Source organism: Balaenoptera physalus (assembly GCF_965194825.1).
Source record: "Balaenoptera physalus genome assembly, chromosome: 10".
In the NCBI taxonomy this organism is placed as follows: Eukaryota; Metazoa; Chordata; class Mammalia; order Artiodactyla; family Balaenopteridae; genus Balaenoptera; species Balaenoptera physalus.
In genome coordinates, this window is record NC_138889.1 from 84665504 (window position 1) to 84685436 (window position 19933).

The 19933-nt window shown below is 39.2% G+C and overlaps 1 protein-coding gene across 2 annotated transcripts in view; it reads left to right on the top strand.

Annotated features, from left to right (window-relative positions):
* The window catches only part of LOC309667784 (uncharacterized protein), a 518308-nt gene that overhangs the window by 487624 nt on the left and 10751 nt on the right, over positions 1-19933 (top strand). Inside the window, exons 3-4 of one of the 2 annotated variants that reach the window (XR_014267942.1) lie at positions 730-3546; positions 7759-13988. The gene's annotated coding sequence lies outside the window, so the exon portion shown is untranslated. Of the gene's footprint in view, positions 1-729; positions 13989-19933 lie in introns of those variants that run through there. The other variant, XR_014267941.1, reaches the window with a different exon arrangement.

The window sequence follows — 19933 nt, forward strand, 5'->3', positions numbered from 1 at the left end:
GCAGACTGGTTTTCTCTGCGTGGTCATAGCATCATTGCCCCCATGGCTTCAAATGACTTATGGTTTTGGCTTGCCTGGGAATCTCCTACTCTGACACAGACTTCTCAATCCTTGACTTCTCTTCCTTCTGAACTCAGCTCTTTCTCTCTTGATTCAAATTCTTTTTTAGGCATCTAGATAGGTAACTTCAGTTCGTGGGTGCTTTTCTCTTGGTTCCAATGTCCACCCCAGGAACAATCACACTAGGAGGGTTTGGTAAACGTGACTGTGCATATTTGAGTTTGTCATCATGTTGGATCAACTTAAAAGAGAAAACTGAGCCTAGAAGAAACTGAGTTCATATCACAGATTAAAAAGAAAATGATAACAACTAAAATGAGTTTAAAAACTCAGAAAAAAAAAAACTTGAATTTCCACTCTAATCAACACCTCTAGAAAGAATATAAAAGGACAAATCAGGTAAAGATAATGTTTAACAATTTATCTTTAAGCCTCTCCTGATTAAGCAAGACTTTAAGGACTGGGAATCATTGACCTGTTTTTGTGTTATTACATTCCCTAATAACAACCACCGAAGTTATGAAATGCTATAATATTTAAGGATAGAATGTTACTCTACACACTCAGGATACACATATCATCTGCCTGAAGCTGAGTTTTAAAATTTGGAATGTGGAGAAAACAAGAGCTTTCCTGGTCTGAAACATTTATTTATTTTTTCCCCCTTAGAGACAACATCACTGGGCTACTCTTGGAAGATGGAGGAGAGAAAATGAGACATCGCTTTCGGTTGAGTGGGAGTCAATAGTGGAGGAAGATGGCTGGGGATGGCTCACAAAGTACACTCTAATTTTCACATCTCTGGCGTTTCAAGCACAGGATAGATACTCTGGAGCCATCTAGTGGTGTACCATCACTGAACTAAAACACTGAGAAGAGCTGGGTTTAGACTTGAGGAAAAGTCCATATGCATCTCCAGTGGAATCCATCTCTCGGAACAATCTCACATAGAGGTATCATCATTCCAGGAAGGCAACTTCTGCTGCAGATGTCCTGCTTCTAGGAAGACAGTGGACACCCTCTCATTCTACCTCATTCCCTTTGACTACAGCTTCCTCCAGCACTGTTCCAAGGTGTGCATCATCTAGTAATCTAGATGGGGTGGAATTTATAAACAACAGTTATTTTAAAAAAATGAGTCCATAAAATACAGGACTGCCTCTACCCAGTAGACATTAGAATCTGTCGGTTACTTTATTATTGACTCCTACATAACTCTGCCTATTTTCAAGTAAACACTTTTGGGCTGAGGTTGGGTTGTCAAGGGGTTATTCAATGGCTCTAAGTTGTAAGGATAGTGCTTCATTTTGGCTAATATTTATGGGGCTTTAGGAATAGAAAGACTGGAGGCATTTTCCTGTCCCTGAAACTGAAGAACAATCCTCTCTATAAAGATTTGGACTGGATGGGACTGATTTGAAATACTTGGAAGAAGTTTTCCTTAGAAACTGCACTAATAGCTCCTTCCTATTCATTTTACCTCATTTCTTTTACTTGGTAAACTAAATTAGGCTCTGTGGCAATTGGTCTCAAACTTGAGCATGCATCCAAATCAATTGGTCTCAAACTTGAGCATGCATCCGAATCAGTTGGTATCAAACTTGAGCATGCATCCGAATCAATTGGTCTCAAACTTGAGCATGCATCCGAATCAGTTGAAGACCTATTAAAATGCTGATTTCTAGAATTTCTGTATCAGGCAGGTCTGGGTAGGGTTCAATAATTTGCGTTTGTAACAAGTTCCCAAGAAATACTGATACTGTTGACTGAGGGACTGCATTTTGTGAACTACTGATGTGGGGAATCAAGGCACAGAGGTTTACCCTTTACTGTTTCACTGACTTAAAGACAAGACCCAACCATTCTCTCAGAGCTCCCCAATGTGCAACAGGTTTTTATTGTCAGGAATTCTATTTTTCTTAAAGACCCGATTTATTAAATGAGATACTATTACTGAGTCCAAGCTTGTACTACTCACTGCACGACAGGCCAACGAGAGATGCGTTGTTGGGGCAAGGTATAGTGATTTTATTTGGAAAACCAGCAGTCCAAGAAGATGGTAGACTAATGTGCCAAAGAACCATCTTCCCTGAATTAGAATTCTGGTTTCTTTTATACTAAAAGGGGAGGAGATAAAGTCCTGGTTCCGGCTAGACTCTGGAGGGACTGTGTTAATTTCTTCCTTCTTGCAGCTATTCATAGGTGGGACTGGTTAGGATGTTTCTTATGAGCTAAACCAAGTTATTTTAGCTTAAAGTTCATTACCTGGGAGGCAGAGTTCCCAGAGATGGGCCATTACCTATAATTTAAGCTTATGGGCTACATCCCTTTAGTGATTAACTTAGAATACAAAGTTCTTCCCTATTACAATCCTTCAAAGAATCCCAATATATAAAACAGATAAAAATAAAGCTACTCTGATTAAAATGAAGCTTGAGGAACCACAGCTCACGTGTTCTTCCTCACTCTCCACAAATTTCCACAGCAGATACTGGAACCACCTCGGCTGAACCCCTAAGCCACCACAGAGCAGTTTGAAAACCAAAGTTAATAGTATTGACTGCCGTCCCTTTAACTCCCCCTTGAGGGTTACCAGCTACACGGCTCTTAGAAAGTTTTGTTCGTCATCCAGACTTCTCTCTCTAGTTGTTCCATCCCAGACTCAAATACTATTTCCTAAAAAAAATACCCCTTTTGCACCTCACCACTATTTCCCACTGGGTGGGGACAAGGGAGAATTGTAATAGAAGAGTGCACATTTTTCTTGTAAGGGTAACACTCGCTTACAAATTTTGTTTCACAGTACTAGTTCATGAGATATTGGGAATAGTATATAATATCAGTACTGCTTCTGCACAGCTTGGTTCTTTAGCACTTCCAGGAGTAGTGCACCAAGATCACCATTGCCCTGGATTCTGCCACTGCCACCAGATCACCACCATGCTTCCCAGTAACCCCTTCCACAACTATGAAGCAGATCGCTCCAACTGACACATAATATATAACTTATCCTAAACAATTACAAATATTTATTTAGGAACACTTTTAAAATTGTACCTTTTAACTCAAGATTTCTTTCCTTCAACAGCCCAATGTTGGTTTATTAAAAAGCAGAGAGAGGAAACAGGTTAAGAATTGTAATTGACTTGCAGATGTTCTAAGTCACAGCTTTTATCAGAAGCTACCTGTGGGAATATGCAACCATGTGAATATTTATCTAAGGTAGATATTTCCTTTTTTTTTCTTTCCAAATGAGTTCTTGAATCTAAACCATTACTAAAAAGCAGAAAGGTAGAATGTTCTGTATCTCTGAGTGCTGGAATTGCTTTGGGATATAAATTTAGAATTAATTAATTTCAGGCTATAGAAATTGTATTACTTCCTGTGAGATCGGAACCCAAGAAGAAGAGTTCCATGACGTTACTGTTGGAGATATGACACACTTTGACTACCAAGGGCAAAGAGACCAAACTTCCCCACTGAAAAGTAAGTACCTGTTCACTTACTGGCTTATCATTTTCTTGTTTTCACACACAATTGTGAATTTCATTGAGCATATTTCAGATAGTCAGTATTCTTGCTCCAGGAATTTACATTACAGTCCCTATACCTGTTGTCAAGGATCTGTTATTTAATCTGGACTATAGAAAGACCCTAATCTAAGATCATTAATATTCACAATATCCACTCCTTTTGTTGGGGAATCTAAGGCTCTCTTGGAGAGGCCAAAGGCAAAATTAGCTAATGTGAAGTGTAAATCCAGAAATTAAGAATAAGTGGAGTGATCCAGAGGTAAAAACTAACACTTCTTACAAAAGTGAGTCCTGCAGATATCACAAAGGATATACACTAGAGAATCTGAATTTCTGTGTGGATTTAAGGGTAAATATAGGGTTAGCAATGGGAGATAAAAGCTAAAAAGTCAAATTCTGAACAAATGCTGGGATGAGGAATTAGAGTAAGAGTAATATGAGTGGTCAAGTTCATATTATACAAAACATAATAATAAATGCTCAGTGACTTTCTTTCATGGGTTTTTGTTGCTAAGCCTATGTATTAAAGTTCTATTCAGAATACACATATATCATAGCAATTCCCAAATGTTTTGTCCACTCTTTTGTATTCCTTAGATTAGACACACCTCAGATGCCTTAAGAGAGGTCTAACAACAGAAAAAAGTCATCCAGGTTAAGTGTCCAAGGGGATAATAATGGAATATAAAAAATTATTCATCTTATTGTTTTCTCCTCCAGCTCCTTAGAAGTTGGTGTCAACTAACATGTTACCCATGTTGCCTATTTATTTAGTTTCAAATTAGTTCACTCCTTGGATATGGGGCTCACAAAACCTCAGAGCAAACCCTACAAAGAAATTCTTCAAAAGATATTCATCAGGGGCTTTTTACATAGAGTGCTTAGGGACTCTATCCATGGCAGCGTGTGGGAGCTGTGACGCTAAGAAATTAAGATAAATTGCCCAACTTCATATCACAAGGTGAAAATGGAATCAAAAGCATCTCCCAAGATTTACTGCTTTAGCTCTAGCCACTCTTTCTTTCTCATAATCAGGACCCACCGTTATATGTTACTTTCTCTGTATTTGCTACTTTTACACTTGGGGAACGAAATAAAAAGGTATTTCTGCCTCGGAAGCAACTGCTCGATTTTCTGTGAAAAAAAAAATTAAAGTATTTTATAATACACTTAGGAAATTTGGATAGTGGTCCAAATAAATTCTCCAAACTGACAGACCTCTGATTTTTCAAGGGTTGTTACAAAGACTATGCCCTTAAGCCAAACAAGCATTATCTTTGGGGAGATTTTATTTGTGTGATCAATTCATATCTGGACAGGTCTTCTGCTGGTTGGCATAGCAACTAACTGAAGTTCATTGAACTTTTAGATGTGTTTGCTAACAGTCTAAAGCTGATTTCCACCCATAGGGACTAAGAAAGGCTTTCTTTGTTAAACCTCTCCAGTTGCATTCAAAAATACATCATTTTGCTCAAGCCTACAAACACACACGTTTGCGATTTGGAAAGTAATATTAGGAAAATTGCATCTATCATATAATACCAAAATAATTTTCCTCTATTTCCTGAAAGAAAGGCAAAAGTTTAAGTTAAACATGACCCTATTTTATCTTCATTTCTACATCTTTCCATGTTAATCTTAGAAGATTCCAAGAATTTTTTTTTAGGATTTTGCTGAAGAAGTTTGTGCAGTGATTTTGCAGAGCATTGGCATTTACTTTGGCCTTGATAAAGTTTTAGACTCGAAAATGTTAGGTCTTCACTTCTTAGTGAGGTGAAGATCTCCAGGAATTTATTCTCACGCTCTGTTCATTAAGCAAAGAATTAAACAGTGTGTATTTAGAGAAGAAGGCCTGTCCTAAACCCATGCTAAGCACCGTGGAAGATAAAGAAGGGCAAGATATGGCACTGGCTTTTCAATAATGCATAATGCTATTTTTAAAAAAGGACTAAAGGAAAGGGATTATTAGCAAAGAAGATGTCTCCACTGCAGGGAACAGTACAAAAAAGACTTTTAAAGGACAAATTTCTAGCTATATCTTACCTTTTCCTTAGTTAATTCTCAATTTTGAAAGCATTGTTACTATGAGAATTAAAGAAACTTAAGGTATAGGGCAGTTTTCTGCAAGCGAATATAATGCCTGACCTTATGTGTACCTTAGAAGAACGTCTTACTGTTTAAAGAGATGAAAAGAAAAGACAGCTTTTTAGAAGTTACCCCCTCATGTAGAATAGAATGAGTGCTATTTTAATTATTTGTTCCTTGTTTTGTATTCAAATTCTGGAAGCAGCACCCAATATTTCCCAAATCAAAAAGACTTCATTTGACTCACTTCATTTTCCTGGAGCATAGGAAAGATGTCTCAAACGTGGTTTTGTAGTCATTTCTCCATACTGAATCTGTTAGAGGTCACGCTGCTCTGATTAAATAATTACCATCTGACTGTTCACAAAGACTATTTCCTCATAGGCTGGACCTGAGCCCATCGACTGCCAATGAGGCTATTACACTTCAATGACTTTATTGATTAATAGTGATTAGCTCAGGTTGCTGACAATGTGTAACTGACCACTGCTATTTATAAACAACTACTCAGCAGCCCCAAACTAAGGCTTAGCTGCATGTGGTTTTGTGGGCAGCTGGACTCCTGCCTCCTGTGTCTGGGGGGCTTTTATAATGAAGCGGGGGTATTGTATGGCTCTTCATTCATAAATGACCTTTGTGAACTGAAGGGGCTGCCGTTGTTTGATTCAGAAAAAAGCAAAGTGAGAAACCTCTAGAGCTGGTGTTACAAGAGGCTATGGGCATATGGAGAAAAGGAGAGTTGAGTGCCAATTCTGAACAAAACCCCACGGTGGGATTTTGAAGGGCTGTGTAGAGTGCGGTTTAACATTGACCTATACTGCCATCCTGTGGACACAAGGAGAAATTCTTATCCTAGTGACAGGGCGCCAGGAACTGCAGGGAACTTCGTGATAAACAGGAGGCCAAAGGCTGGTTTCAAACAGTAAACTTTTTTTTTTTTTTTGAAAAATGGGCAAGAGACTGTAATAGACATTTCCCCAGAGAAGCCACAGCCCAGTACACTTTTAATTAAAAATATCTGGGAGTCCACATTACTGCTTCAAATGACAGGCTTTGGGGCATTTTCTAGAGTATTAAACAAAGTAATCCTTTGAGACTATTAACGAATGATCTCTAAAGGCCTGAGGCCTACACAAAGGAAAGGCTGAGGCTGGGAACCTGGGCTTCCTCATCGCATCTCACAAACCAAGAAAAAAGAGTAAGTTCATGAACAAAACCCTCTAAAGGTCAGACTAGAGAGAAGAAGAAAAGGCAAGAGACATAAATGAGTATGAGTGGAAGGGAAACGGTGGAAGAAAGCATTAGATTTGAAACCGAGTAACTCTGAATTTCAGCCCTGGCAATCATTTCGTGAATGTTTGGAGGCTCTAGCAGGGGACCGCGGCTGTTCGTAAACCCCTGATGGAAGAAAGGTCCTTCTCTACGGAGGAGGTCGTCCTCTTAGACTGAGCGCGCAGCTTCAGGGGGGACACACGCACGTGGAGTGGTGAAGCGGGGAGTGGATGCTTGCTTAGCCACCCAGATCAGCCAAATGAACGCTGAAGATCAATGGGGTGACAGGTGTCACAGTCAGGTTGCCCGCTCATGCCATGTGAACTGCGATGGTATGTTCTTCTTCTTATGGTGATGGCACAAGGGCAAGAAGACAAGCCCTTGCTCATGACACATCTGCTGAAAACCAATTTGCTAAACAAGTCACATGGGCAAACCCAAAGTCCAGAGGTGGAAGAGTGTGCTGCCCAGAAGGGCAAGAGGGTGAATATATGACATTACTACAGAGAACTAGAGGATTGAGATCGATAATTCCTTCTATCACAATACATCACCCATCATTTGCATACAGTGTAGCTTCCCCCCTGTATCTTGATGTCCCAAATCTCCAGGTCTTCCCTGGTGATTAGTTATGGAAATAGAGAAAGTATTTGAGCATAAAGCAAAATCTCAGGGGAAAAATGGGAGTGCTTTTAATATATTCCCCAGTAGAAATTCGGAGGAAAACAGGACTCAAACAAAATCTTGCATCTTTTTGCAAAAACATTTCATTATGCACGTGTCTTACATGTTTCAATTTTCCTTAAAGGTTTGCCCTTATTGAGAAATATTCCTATGACAAATTAAATGAATTGGAGATGCCAGGCTGGAGCAAGGAGTTTGAAAGTGTTTGCCACGTACAGGGGAAATAAGCAACTATCAAAAGGTGAGCAAGAGATGGATAAGAATGGGCACTTGTCCCACCCCCCTTTTTTATCTCCTCACCTCCTACTCACGCCCCAACTAACAAACCTGCGTCATTTGAGCCAAAAGAAGAATTCATCTCTGAATATAGATCTGAGTTAAAAATCATTCTGCGATGGTCCTACTGTGGCTTTTGAGAACAATGCCATCTCTTAAAATAACTGTGTTTTCAATCGTGACCTTCAGTGTGTCTGAAAGTTTGTGATGATGAATAGTGAGGGGTGAATAGCGTGCTACAAAATGCAGCCCCTTAATTGCTCACAGGGAAGTCACATAGGATTTTCAATCCTTCTGTTTATGCCAATGTTTGGAAAAGATCACTGAGTCTGGATCTATGTGGAACTACCAGGCTGAATCAGAGATGAAAATTTCCATTTGAGCAGTTACTCAGCCTTTCATGAAGCAGTTTGGAGAGGCGGGGGCAGGACATACAGTGTGTTACAATGGTGTGCCCAAACTTGGGCGTCAGATGCATGTGCACTTAAACTGTGTCATTACCATTTAATAGCTGTGTGGCCTTGAGCAAGTTCACAATCCTTTTGCATTCCAGTAACTATATTTGCACGACAGGAATCATCATCGCCCATGAGGTTGTTGTGAGGATTGAGCACGCTAATATCTGTAAAATATGGCACACGGTAAGTACACAGGAGAAGACAGCTGTTATAACTGTTATCATGCCTTATGGAACTTGTTTTCAGCAAAGGGTAAGGCGGGAACCCAGTCTGCTCCTACAGGGGTAGAACCTGAAGACAGGGCGGCAAACCTGAGGTGAGGATGGGGCAGGGGTGAGGGCGTGGGCCACAAGTCGGGACGGCATCTGGAGGAAATGGAGGCCAGCAACAGCAAAACAATAACAAAAGAACCCTTTCCCCTTAAGCTACTTCTCCAAGGCTGAACATTGAAAGTTTGCTCTTGCAGCATCATATTCATGTTGATGACCCCAATTTAGTGATTATGGCAGTGGAAAATATGCTTTTCGGCCACTGGAATGAAAGAGGGAAAGGTGTGATGATTAATTTTATGTGTCTACTTGACTGGGCCATGGGACGCTCAGACACCTGATTAAACATTATTCTGGGTGTGTTGTGAGGGTGTTTCTGGATGAGATTCACATTTGAATGGGTAGAGTTAAGCAGGTTGCCCTCCCCAGTGTGGATGGGCCTCACCCAAGTCACTGAAGTCCTGGATAGAAGAAAAAAGGCTAAGGGAGAATTTGCTCTCTTTTCCTGTCTTCAAGCTGGTACACTGGTTTTCTCCTGCCTTTGGTCTTGGCCTGGAACTGCACCATCACCTCTCCTGGGTTGTTGCAGATGTTGAGAGACCGCTCAGCCTCCATAACCGGCTGAGCCAATTCTATAATAAATCCCTTCCTATATATCTCATTGGTTCTGTGTCTCTGGAGAACCTAACATCATACAGAGGGATTTGTACTTCTAGACATAAATCCTAATACGGTGCTCAAAGCCATCTGGGCTTAAGGTGTGAGGCAAATTATACTGGGAATTCCCCTCTAACATCTGTGTTCTGAGGAAAGCAAATAATAATCAACATCACAGATACCTCTGATGGCAAAAAGGCGCTAGCTGTCAGGAAGTACAATTAGAAAAATATTCGGAGGTCATTACTGATAACCAGAAACTTGTTTTCCCTGCAAGTGGATTGAGCCTGGCAATGGGGAATCACAGAGCAATGCTGGGAAGATTCTAGGAGGCAACAGAGCAAATCACAGGAGGAGTCCCAACTGAGTGGGGAGTGCGAGTGAGGAGAAGAATCCCCACCTTGGAAAGGACTGGGATTGGCAACACCAGGCTTTAGTCTCATCAGAACATCTTTAGAGCTAAGGATTAAAATTAGGCTTCAATTTAAACTTGGGGTACAAAGTGATGTCTTGTTCCCAGGAGTCAGACGAAAGGTCCCCTGCAGCAGTCCACCCTAGCTGCACCCTCCAGCCACACCACACCTTACTACTAGCCCTTCCCTGGTCACTAGGACTAGAACACAGGGCACAGGAGGGCTAGAAGGCAATATGACCAGATGTGAGACACCTGGGTTGCTAATTAGGTTCCTACCAAAGTATCCAGATGGAGGACAGTTCTGACTCAGGCTCCACACCACCTTAGAGACAAGAGATCGTCAAGAGACTTTCATAATGACCAGACGCTCACCAGCTGGGCTCTTGAGCATCTTCCTGAAACCTCTTCTTCCGCACTTGTGGAAGAGAAGACATCCCTATCTTTATCTATCCTTGTCCAGGTCTTCCCATTCATGAAACATCCCCTGGTGAAACCCTGTAAGGCAGGAATCCAATACCCCTCTACCACTGACAAACTAAATCCTGAAATACTGGTGCAATGCCCTCTACTCACAATATAATCTCAAACTGTCCTTTAATCTCTGAGTAGTGACCTTGTTACTCACTTTCTCAATTTTAATTTGACTACATCTCACACTTCAGACTTGATGCTCAATACTGTTTTCTTAGAACCATCCTTGGATACTTTCCTTGAATTTGGTGAAGTAAAATAATAACTACACAGGGGTCTAATGATTGAAATGGACTTGGAAATTAACTTTCCCCATCTCTGCCAGAACTCTTGACGGTCAGATGGATTTATTGATCAGACACATGCATAGAAACTTTCCTTCACTCTACTCATGGCTTAAAATATGTCTGCTAAACAAACACTTTACCACATTCTGAACAGGAGCACATCAATCTATATCCAAGGACAAATAAGATGGTAAGTTTCCCAGATATGAAATTTATAATTTCAAAAAATTTTTAAGAGTTAGCATGGGATGCCAAGTTGTCTGGCAGGGATTCTTCGGAAAATTAAAGCATGGGATTTGAGCTTTCAAGATAAAGGGCCATGGGTACCTCAGTGGCCTGTCTTCCCTTGTAATCTTTCCTCCAGCTCTGCTATCCTATGAACGTGGGTGATCACTGTGCCTGTGGAAGTGAATTTGAATTTGGGAGAGGAGACATGAGAATTTATTGAGTTTGAAGAGGTTTAAACTCATTATAAATGCCTCTCTTTTGGAATTAGATTTGAATGGGAAACCTTTTCAGATTTTCATGTTATAAGGACAATAAAATATTTTAAAAGTCAAAGCTAAATGGTTTCTCTCTCTTATTGAATTTGTTCTGAATTACCAGTAGGAAACTAGGCAGCTATTCTTTACCATTTCTAAACTTTAGAAGGTTAGAGGTTACCAAAGCAATTTGTAGACTCTTTCTAGCCCTTTCCTTTCATCCTACTGTCACTCCATTCCCCAACTAATTGAGATGACTCAATTTGAATGAAGGCATCAAATACATGCAAATGGACTCCATGACAGAAAGCAAGAGATCTCAGTTGCTCACAGCGGCCCTCTATCAGGCAATAGCTAGGCAGCCTGCTTGAACGTGGCAAGAAAGGTCAGGCCTGATTTCCTCAGGCTTTTGTCACTAGAGGAGTCTTTGACTTGCTACCTCAAAAGACAAGGACACCATGGAAGCAGAAATAAGTCTTAGAGACCTTGCAAGTGTAGCCTGACTTTACTGTGTCATAGGATCAGGCATCCTTTCCTCCTCTCTGAGTCGGGCACCAGAAAGCCTATTAGGTACCTTCTTCCCTTGATACACCCATTTTGTTCTGAGACCAAATGCACTATGTGGGAAATGATAAAAGATATTGAGAGCAAAACATTCTTAAATGACTTACTGCAAGACACTTGTTCTGTGTGTTTAAGTGCTGAGCTCAAATTATGCTTGTGTGTTTATAAAAATCCTTTATTATTTGAAGAAATGCTCTAAAATGTAAACAGAAGCTGACATTGGGTTGTGGGATTATGGATGACATATCCCTGGAGTTCTTTCTTTTTTGCTTTTATTACTTTTTTTATTAAGTGTATGCTTTTCTTATAACCTAATGATGGTATAAAATTAAAATCCTATTCATTTTTATGAGCACTTTAATATCTTTCTATATGTGTGTGTGTGTGTGTGCGTGTGTGTATGAATGTTAATGTTGTTGCATCTCTGCATTCCTATATTACAACTGCCTCTTTTCCTGTATTCGACTTTCCTCTTCTTAGCCCCTCAAAATTATGTTTAAGCTATAATCAATGAAAAAGAAGATCCCAGTCCATTGTGGTTTGCTTTTCTCATACCCAACAACCACTTTAATTTATTCTGACTAAATAAATTTAGTAGATCAACAATAAGGCATCATTACACAACATAGCATTCAAGAGACAGCATACCTTTTAAATGATACATTGCATAGTATACCTGCTTCCCAAGAGACCCACAGTAAGGGAGGAAAATCCAGAAGATTCAGCTTTACTAAAAACCAAACACTTGTGATGAATCACCTATGACCCCAAGATTGTTCACCATTCCCCAAGAGGTCAAGAGCGTGGGTCCTGAGAACAATGTCTAGATGTTGCTTGCAAGCAACAAGAGATAGATTAACTGAAGATTTAACAGCTTCTCATGAACTGGTATGTATGCTCCAGGTTTGATGTAATCTAGACGATACCATTCAGAGGTGGATGACATTATCCTCATTTTGTGAGTGAAAACACTGAAGATCAAAGATTAAAGTGACTTATCTTACATATTCAAGAAGTGGCAGATTTAGGATTTAAGGCCAGGTCCTATGACTCCAAACTTCTGTTCCATGACTTTACAGAAAAAGGGTAAGGAGTATATAGATGTGTGATCTGTTCTATACGAACAGGTGGGGTGGGCAGGGAGCAGGGGTGGAATGAAAAGATAAAAGAGGGTGGAGAAAGAGAACATTCAAACTTTCACCTGTCCCTAAACCAGTATGAACCCCAAAGAGACCCCTTCTTTGTTTTGGTTTTGCACCTTTTTGAATTTCATATAAGCGGAACCATAGTGTTTATTCTCCTGTGACTTCCCTTTTCACTCAGTGTTATGTTTCTGAGATTTATCCAAATTCATTGTGTGTAGCTGTAGGGCACTCATTTTCCTTTCTGTATATTGATCCTTTGAACATACCACAATTTATTTTTCTATTTTGTCCCACTGGTCATTTTACCTACCCCTGTGTAAAATATGATCTCCTAAGATCTATTCTTGGCCCTTGCTCTTCCATATAAATTTTAGAATCGGCTTGTCTATTTATACCAATAAAAAACCCCTTTGAGATTGTGACTGGAACCCAGTTGAATCTATGGGTCAATTTGGGAAAAATTGACATCTACATGAAACTGAATTTTCCAGTTTATGAACACAGTGTATCTCTCCATTTGCTGTTTTCAATAAAGTTGTATACCTTTTTCCCATTAAAAAAAAAATGCCCACATTGTTTCCCTAAATCCAATCTCTTCTCCGGGTTGGGCTATAAAACATGGGCAGGCTAAAGAAAAAGACTCAAACAGAGTAACTAAATCTCAGAGATTGTAAGTAATTTCTGAACTTTTAGAATCACCTAATTTAAAATAAATTCTCTAGAATTTGTCCCAATGTTTGAGCAACGTGAGGAGGATATTAGTGCTGGCAGGGCTAACTCTACGATAGACTGAATAGGCGACCATTCAATATCAAAATGATTTAAAGGAATGCTTTGCTTCAAAACATCTGTAATTAGAGTGTACCAGGATTTAAAATCAGACAAAGGATTTGAAATCTAGCCCTGACCAGATAAGCAAAATTGAACAAGTCACTTCACCCCTCTGGACACAGGAATAAATGACTAAGGTATATGCTTACGCAAGGGCTCAGCGGGAGGTAATGAAAGAACTGGGCTTAGAGCCCAGGTCCATTGATTCCTAGCCAACCATGTTAACCAAGAAATAACCCACAGTAGACCCCAAGTAATTGATTGACACTTTCTAATTTGCCTGCCTGCAGCCTGGAGACTGGACTCTTTTTCCAGGTTTGATGATCACAGAACTTTTGGCTTCAAATGGAAAACCCTGAGAGACCGGGAAAGTCCCCTTACAGCGCCCACCCCCATCACCATTCCCTCACAGCATAGAACGCAGCCCAGAAAGAGGCTGCTTCTTCTGCTTCTTCTTTTTGGATAACCCACCAAGTGTCAAACACCGTGGCATTTGCACATTATCATATTATCATATTATCAATATCATATTATATTCTCATGTCATCCTACAAATTTATGTCATGATTGCTGTTATTCTCAACTTAAAATTGGAGAAACTGAGGCATGGGGAGGTGAAATAACTGAGCATCACACTGCAAAAGAGTGACTAAAACATGACTGAAGGTCCATGTTGCTTCTCCGCCCTGTGCTTTCCCCCACGAAACATTGGGAAATGTGTTCATTAGATGTGAAAGGTTTTTGTTAACTTACACAATTTCTAATCCACCCTGCATGTGTCCTTAGATTCCCAAAGAAGGGGGCATGGAGGAGCCATTCTACACCGTGGTCTGCACTATTCTTGTCTTTGTCTTCTACCCTGGGTAGAGGGAAAGCATGTTCCTTTCCTATCACCTGTGAGGCCCAGGTGATAAAAGAGGCAACACTAGGTGAGAAGCAGCTCTGCTGTCTGGGGTCCGTGTGCCCCATGGGGGCCCAAGGTGCCTGCTTGGCCACCCCTTCTCTGTCCTGTTCATTTCCGACCCTGGGTTGACCAGAACTCTCTGGGTTAAGGGCTGCTGCTGTGGTTTTCAATTTCTCATCCTGTACAGTGCTGTGCAATTGGTTCTGGTTCGGCTGCCTCACAAATGAAAACCTTCCACCAAACAGCATTAGGAAGAAAAAGCAAGTCAATCCTGCACAGGGCAAGGACAGCAGAAATCCTGTGTCTGTGACAAATAGGTTTATGTGATTTCCTGAAGACTTGAGAAAAAAAAAAAAGACACCAGGCTGCCTGGGTGAGCAAATAGTGGTCTGCTAGGCGGAAGCACACTCTACGCCTGGCTTCCTGCCTGCTGTTTGGAGGACTTGCCCCTCTCTAAAGGAAGGGGGAAAGGAAAGGCAGGGCCGAAGGGTCATGGAGGGAAATGGGTATTTCTTGAGAGTGTCCAGTGTGCCAGACCCTGATATAGACGTTTTAAAATACATTAGGTCATTTAATTTCCACAACTGATTGAGATAGAGATCCCTGGTTTAAAGTCACTCATATTAATATTGAATATTGAGGATTTGCTCTGTGCCAACCACTGTACTAGATATTCATTAGCTTATGTGACTCCCTTAATACCCCAGCAAAATGGGTACTATTAGTAACCTTCTTTTACAGATGAGGGAACAGAGGTTTAAAGAGGGTAGGTGACTTTAACATCACAGAATTATGAGGCCAGGACGTGGATTTGAATCTGGGAGGGTAATATCAGAGTCTTTGAAGGAGGACTGAATTCACTCCATGTGTATAAGAAAGACTATAGAAAATCTTCCAATGTAAAAAGTGACAGAGTTGGAACTAAAGCCTGTGTTTCTAATAATATTTTTTCTGAGTGTAAAATGAATATTTCTTTTTCATGAAGAAATTTAACATATAGGACCTTGACCAAAAGAATGCAATTATCCTCTATAATCACACAATCCAGAGATAAGTACTATTAACTTTCTCTGCTGCTTCTCTCTGTGTGTATGTGCATGCACATTTCTCATAGTCCCAATCATATGTCTATATAGTTTTAAAACAGCATTAATTTCTCTTAATACTCAAGAATTTTCCCAGGCCATTAAATTATGTCAAAAGCACAATATTCCATGAAATGCATGACATGATTAATTATACACATATTTTAGAATCTGGATTGGTTCCAGTTTTTCACTACTCTGAAGTTTTGTTGTAATGCACAGCCTTGGCTACAAATCTGAGCACACATCTCTACTTCTTTCTGTAGGCAAGTTTCCTATAAACAAAATTGCTGGATCAGAGGATCTGACCACATTGAAGTCAATACCTACTACCAAATTGATTTCCAGAAAGATTGTGTCAGTTTTCATTGGCTCTAGCACTATATGAAAATTTCAGATTCGTTTACTCCTTTGCTTTTGAGCCTGTTCTCCTGCGTCCTATGGATTATTTCACCCACTTTTAGATCCCTTCTTTCCAGAATTGTCAGCCTCTCCATCATTCGAGGCTCCTTTGCTCTGCTTTAAAATAGGCACCACATTTCTCCTTATCCTGACCCAAAAGCAAGAATCTCTTTTTTTTTTTTATCGAAGTATGGTTGATCTGAAATATTGTGTTAGTTTCAGGTGTACAGCAAAGTAATTCCGTTATATACATATTTTTTCAGATTATTTTCCATTATAGGTTATTACAAGATATTGAATGTTGTTCCTTGTGTTGTACAGTAAACCCTTGTTGCTTATCTATTTTATATATAGTAGTGCATATCTGTTAATCCTATACCCCTAATTTATCCCCTCCCCCCTTTCCCCTTTGGTAGCCGTAAGTTTGTTTTCTATGTCTGTGAGTCTGTTTCTGTTTTGTATATATATTCATTTGTATTAATTTTTAGGTTCCATATACAAGTGATATCATATATTATTTGTCTTTCTCTGTCTGACTTACTTCACTTAGTATGATATTCTCTAGGTCCATCCACGTTGCTGCAAATGGCAATATTTCAAGAAGAATCCTTTATTTGATTCTCTTCCCTTTAAGCTGCACCTTATTTCACTGCCAGTTTATGACCACTTTTCTGAAGCACATGTGGTAGGTATCCTTTGACATACTGCCATCTAGCCCCACTCTGTCAGTTCCCTCCATTTAGGGTTCTATGCTTTTATTCTAATGGCATGGTCCTCATAAAGGTAGCTGATGACCTCTCACTTTTCATGTCTCCATCATTACCCACTTCTCTGTCAAAGTTAGCGTCATCAAACTTCGTCACCAGATTTCACTCAGTTTAGTCCCTATGACACTTGCACTTCCCTGTTTTTATCTTTGACTGACTCTCCCCTCTTTCACTAGAACCTATTCCTTCTCCATGGAAATCCTCAAATTGCTATCAGATTCCACCTTTTCTAGGCCTAGCTGAATACACAGGTTCACTGTTTTGATGTAAACACAAACTTAAAATATCACAATTTTTGAATCTTTCAAATACACATAAAATTTATCCAAGTAGATAGACTAGAGAAAGAGAGAATATTCAAGGCAGAGTACTAGAGCAAAGACATAGGGAGGATGTGAATTCTACTCTCAAGAAAGTCTAAAGTCACATTTCTCCCAGCATGTCAGGGCCTTCAACAGGCATTTCTCAAAATGAAAGCGGGAGGGTGCAAGGAACGATATTCAAATGTCAAACTAATATAGAGAACATGGCATTCTACGCCCCAAGTTTCTTTATAAATTTTCAGAGTAAAGGCTCAGAGAAGGCCTACAATATAAAGACCTGTTGAATCTAGTCTTTCTCATACTTATTTGACTATTAGACCTTTTGAGTATGGGGAATTCTGGACTGAGAGGTTGAGGTTCCCAGTGATGAGTTTAGGTAAAGCCAGACCGTGGCAGGTCTTAGCTGCCCAGGATGGGTGGAGGGGCATTTTAGATGCTGAGTTCAGCTTTGGAGACTGACTAGAGGTGATGGGATTCTCAAGTTGACAGGATTTCTCCACTGAGAAAAGTCTCATCATGGTGCTGGGAGTGGAGAGAAAACCACTCAAAAAAGAAGATGGAAAGAGCAAAACTCTGTTAATTGATTAATAGAGAGGGTGAAGCAGAGAAAGGAGTCAAATGGCATTTATTTATTGATTCACTTGTTTATACATACAGATCTCTAATTATCAATATAATAAGTCAGCTAAATCTTCTGTAGCCCCTACTCTCAAATAACTCTTAGTCTGGTAGTATAAGAGAATGCTGAGAAGAATACCATATCTATCTATCCACAGAGATGGAAGGACATCTTTAAAATAAGAAAAGTGAATACACAAAAAATACATTAAATGCATACACAAATAATAACTATTATACAGAAATACATAAATAATACATAAAATACATAAGATATATACTCAATACATAAATACGTAAACAATTAGTCATAAAAATACAGGCATAATATATTTTATGTGCATAAAACACACATATAAAATAATTCTAAATTAAATGTATACATAAATAAAATATTCAAGAAATACATAAATAATACATAAATATATACTTAATACATAAATACATACAATAAATTAATTACACATAAAACACATACATAAAATAATTTTATATTAGATGTGTATATGTAAATAAAATGTTCAACTTCTATAAGGGAAGCTCTATCACATGTGTGTATGTGTATTAGATGTGTGTATGTACAATGAAATAATTAAATTCTATAAGGAAATAAGACAAATCCAGTGATGTAGAGGATAACTGACATTATCACACCTCCCAGAACTCATGACCTGATACTAATGCAGCATTCAAAATTCTGCTTTCAAATCACTCAGCCTATTATGCACTATTTCGTTGCACTGTTCCTTTTTTATTTCTATAATAATGATAACAACCAACTCATCAACACCTGGTGAGCAGAGCATTCTACCACCAGAGAAAATCTATTGTGAAAGATAACCAGTTTCTCTGAGCTGAAATGACACTAAAAAAGTAAAAAAGAACACAGCAAAAAAAAAGAAAAAAATAGATAATATGGTATTCAAAGGGAGAAAACACATTCTTTGCTGCAATTTTAGAAAATGGGATATAACAACCTCTTTTGGTTTGGTGTCTGTACATGTCTCAATGTTTTTATAGAAAAGGGTCATATAATTTCTACTCTCAGAAGTGAGCTGACATGGCCAGCAATTTTTAGTGGCCTCTGAAGAGGAGGTAAGGCTGATATGAATTACAGCTTTGAAGATATCTATATACTCACCAGCATTATTTATTGAAATAAAAGCCAGAATGTTATCTTGGAATCAGAATGAGCCAGAAATAGACAAAATACTTGATCTCACAATATTTTGCTGCTCCTGGATAAATAACAAATGAAATTGTCAAGCATGTATTTAGCTGCCTGGTTGAAGCCCCATGTTAAGGGTGGGAAGACAGTGATACTAGAACACTTGTGCTGGGAATAAAGACGCAGATGCAGAGGATGGACTTGAGGACACGGGGAGGGGGTAGGGTAGGCTGGGATGAAGTGAGAGAGTGGCATGGACATATATACACTACCAAATATAAAATAGCTAGCTAGTGGGAAGCAGCCACATAGCTGATTCACTTTATTATACAGCAGCAACTAACACAACATTGTAAAGCAATTATACTCCAGTAAAGATGTTAAAAAAAAAAGAACACTTGTGCTGGAGTCAAATGGTTATGTGTTATGGAATGAAATGGTTTTCCCATCACTGGCTAGCTGTGTGATCTTGGGCAAGTTATTCCACCTCTCTGAACCATAATTTCCATGTTAGAAAAATTGGGACAATAATCATAAAGCATCTTATATGATTGCTAAGAAGTTTTTAAAAAGTGAAAATCAGTGTCTGTCATAGAGAAGGGACTCAATAGCTTTTAGTTATCTCACCTCACCCAACACCCTTATCTTACTATAAGGTCAAATTGGACCCAAGTTCTTTGGAAACAGGGGTGTGGTCCCTATTCACAAAGAGGTTGTGATCTAGCTGAAAAAACAAATGAAAAGAAAAACAGGCTAAGCAATTTTTCATAAGACCCATTCAAGAAAAATTATGCACCCTTTCTCAGTGAGTTTCACTGAGTTGTGTAAACAGCAAGTGTTCCAGGACTGAAGTCATCCTTGATAAACATTGATCTAGATGCTAAAGAAAGGACTGGTAAGGTTCAGCTAGGGGTGGAGCATCAAGAGAGCCCACCAGGTGGGCAGAGAGTTTCAGCAGACATGAAGGCAGAGAAACATACTTCAGAGTATTAAATGAATAAAATTGATGTTTGACTGTATTTCATGTTCCACAACTGAAACAGAATCTTTTCCATCTCAGGCCTGATGAAAAGGGGAGTTCAGTGATAAAAAAGAAGAAAAGAAACATCTCAATTGAAAACTAGATGAAAGATATAGCTAAAAAAATAACAAAAGTGCAAATGACTAATATATATTT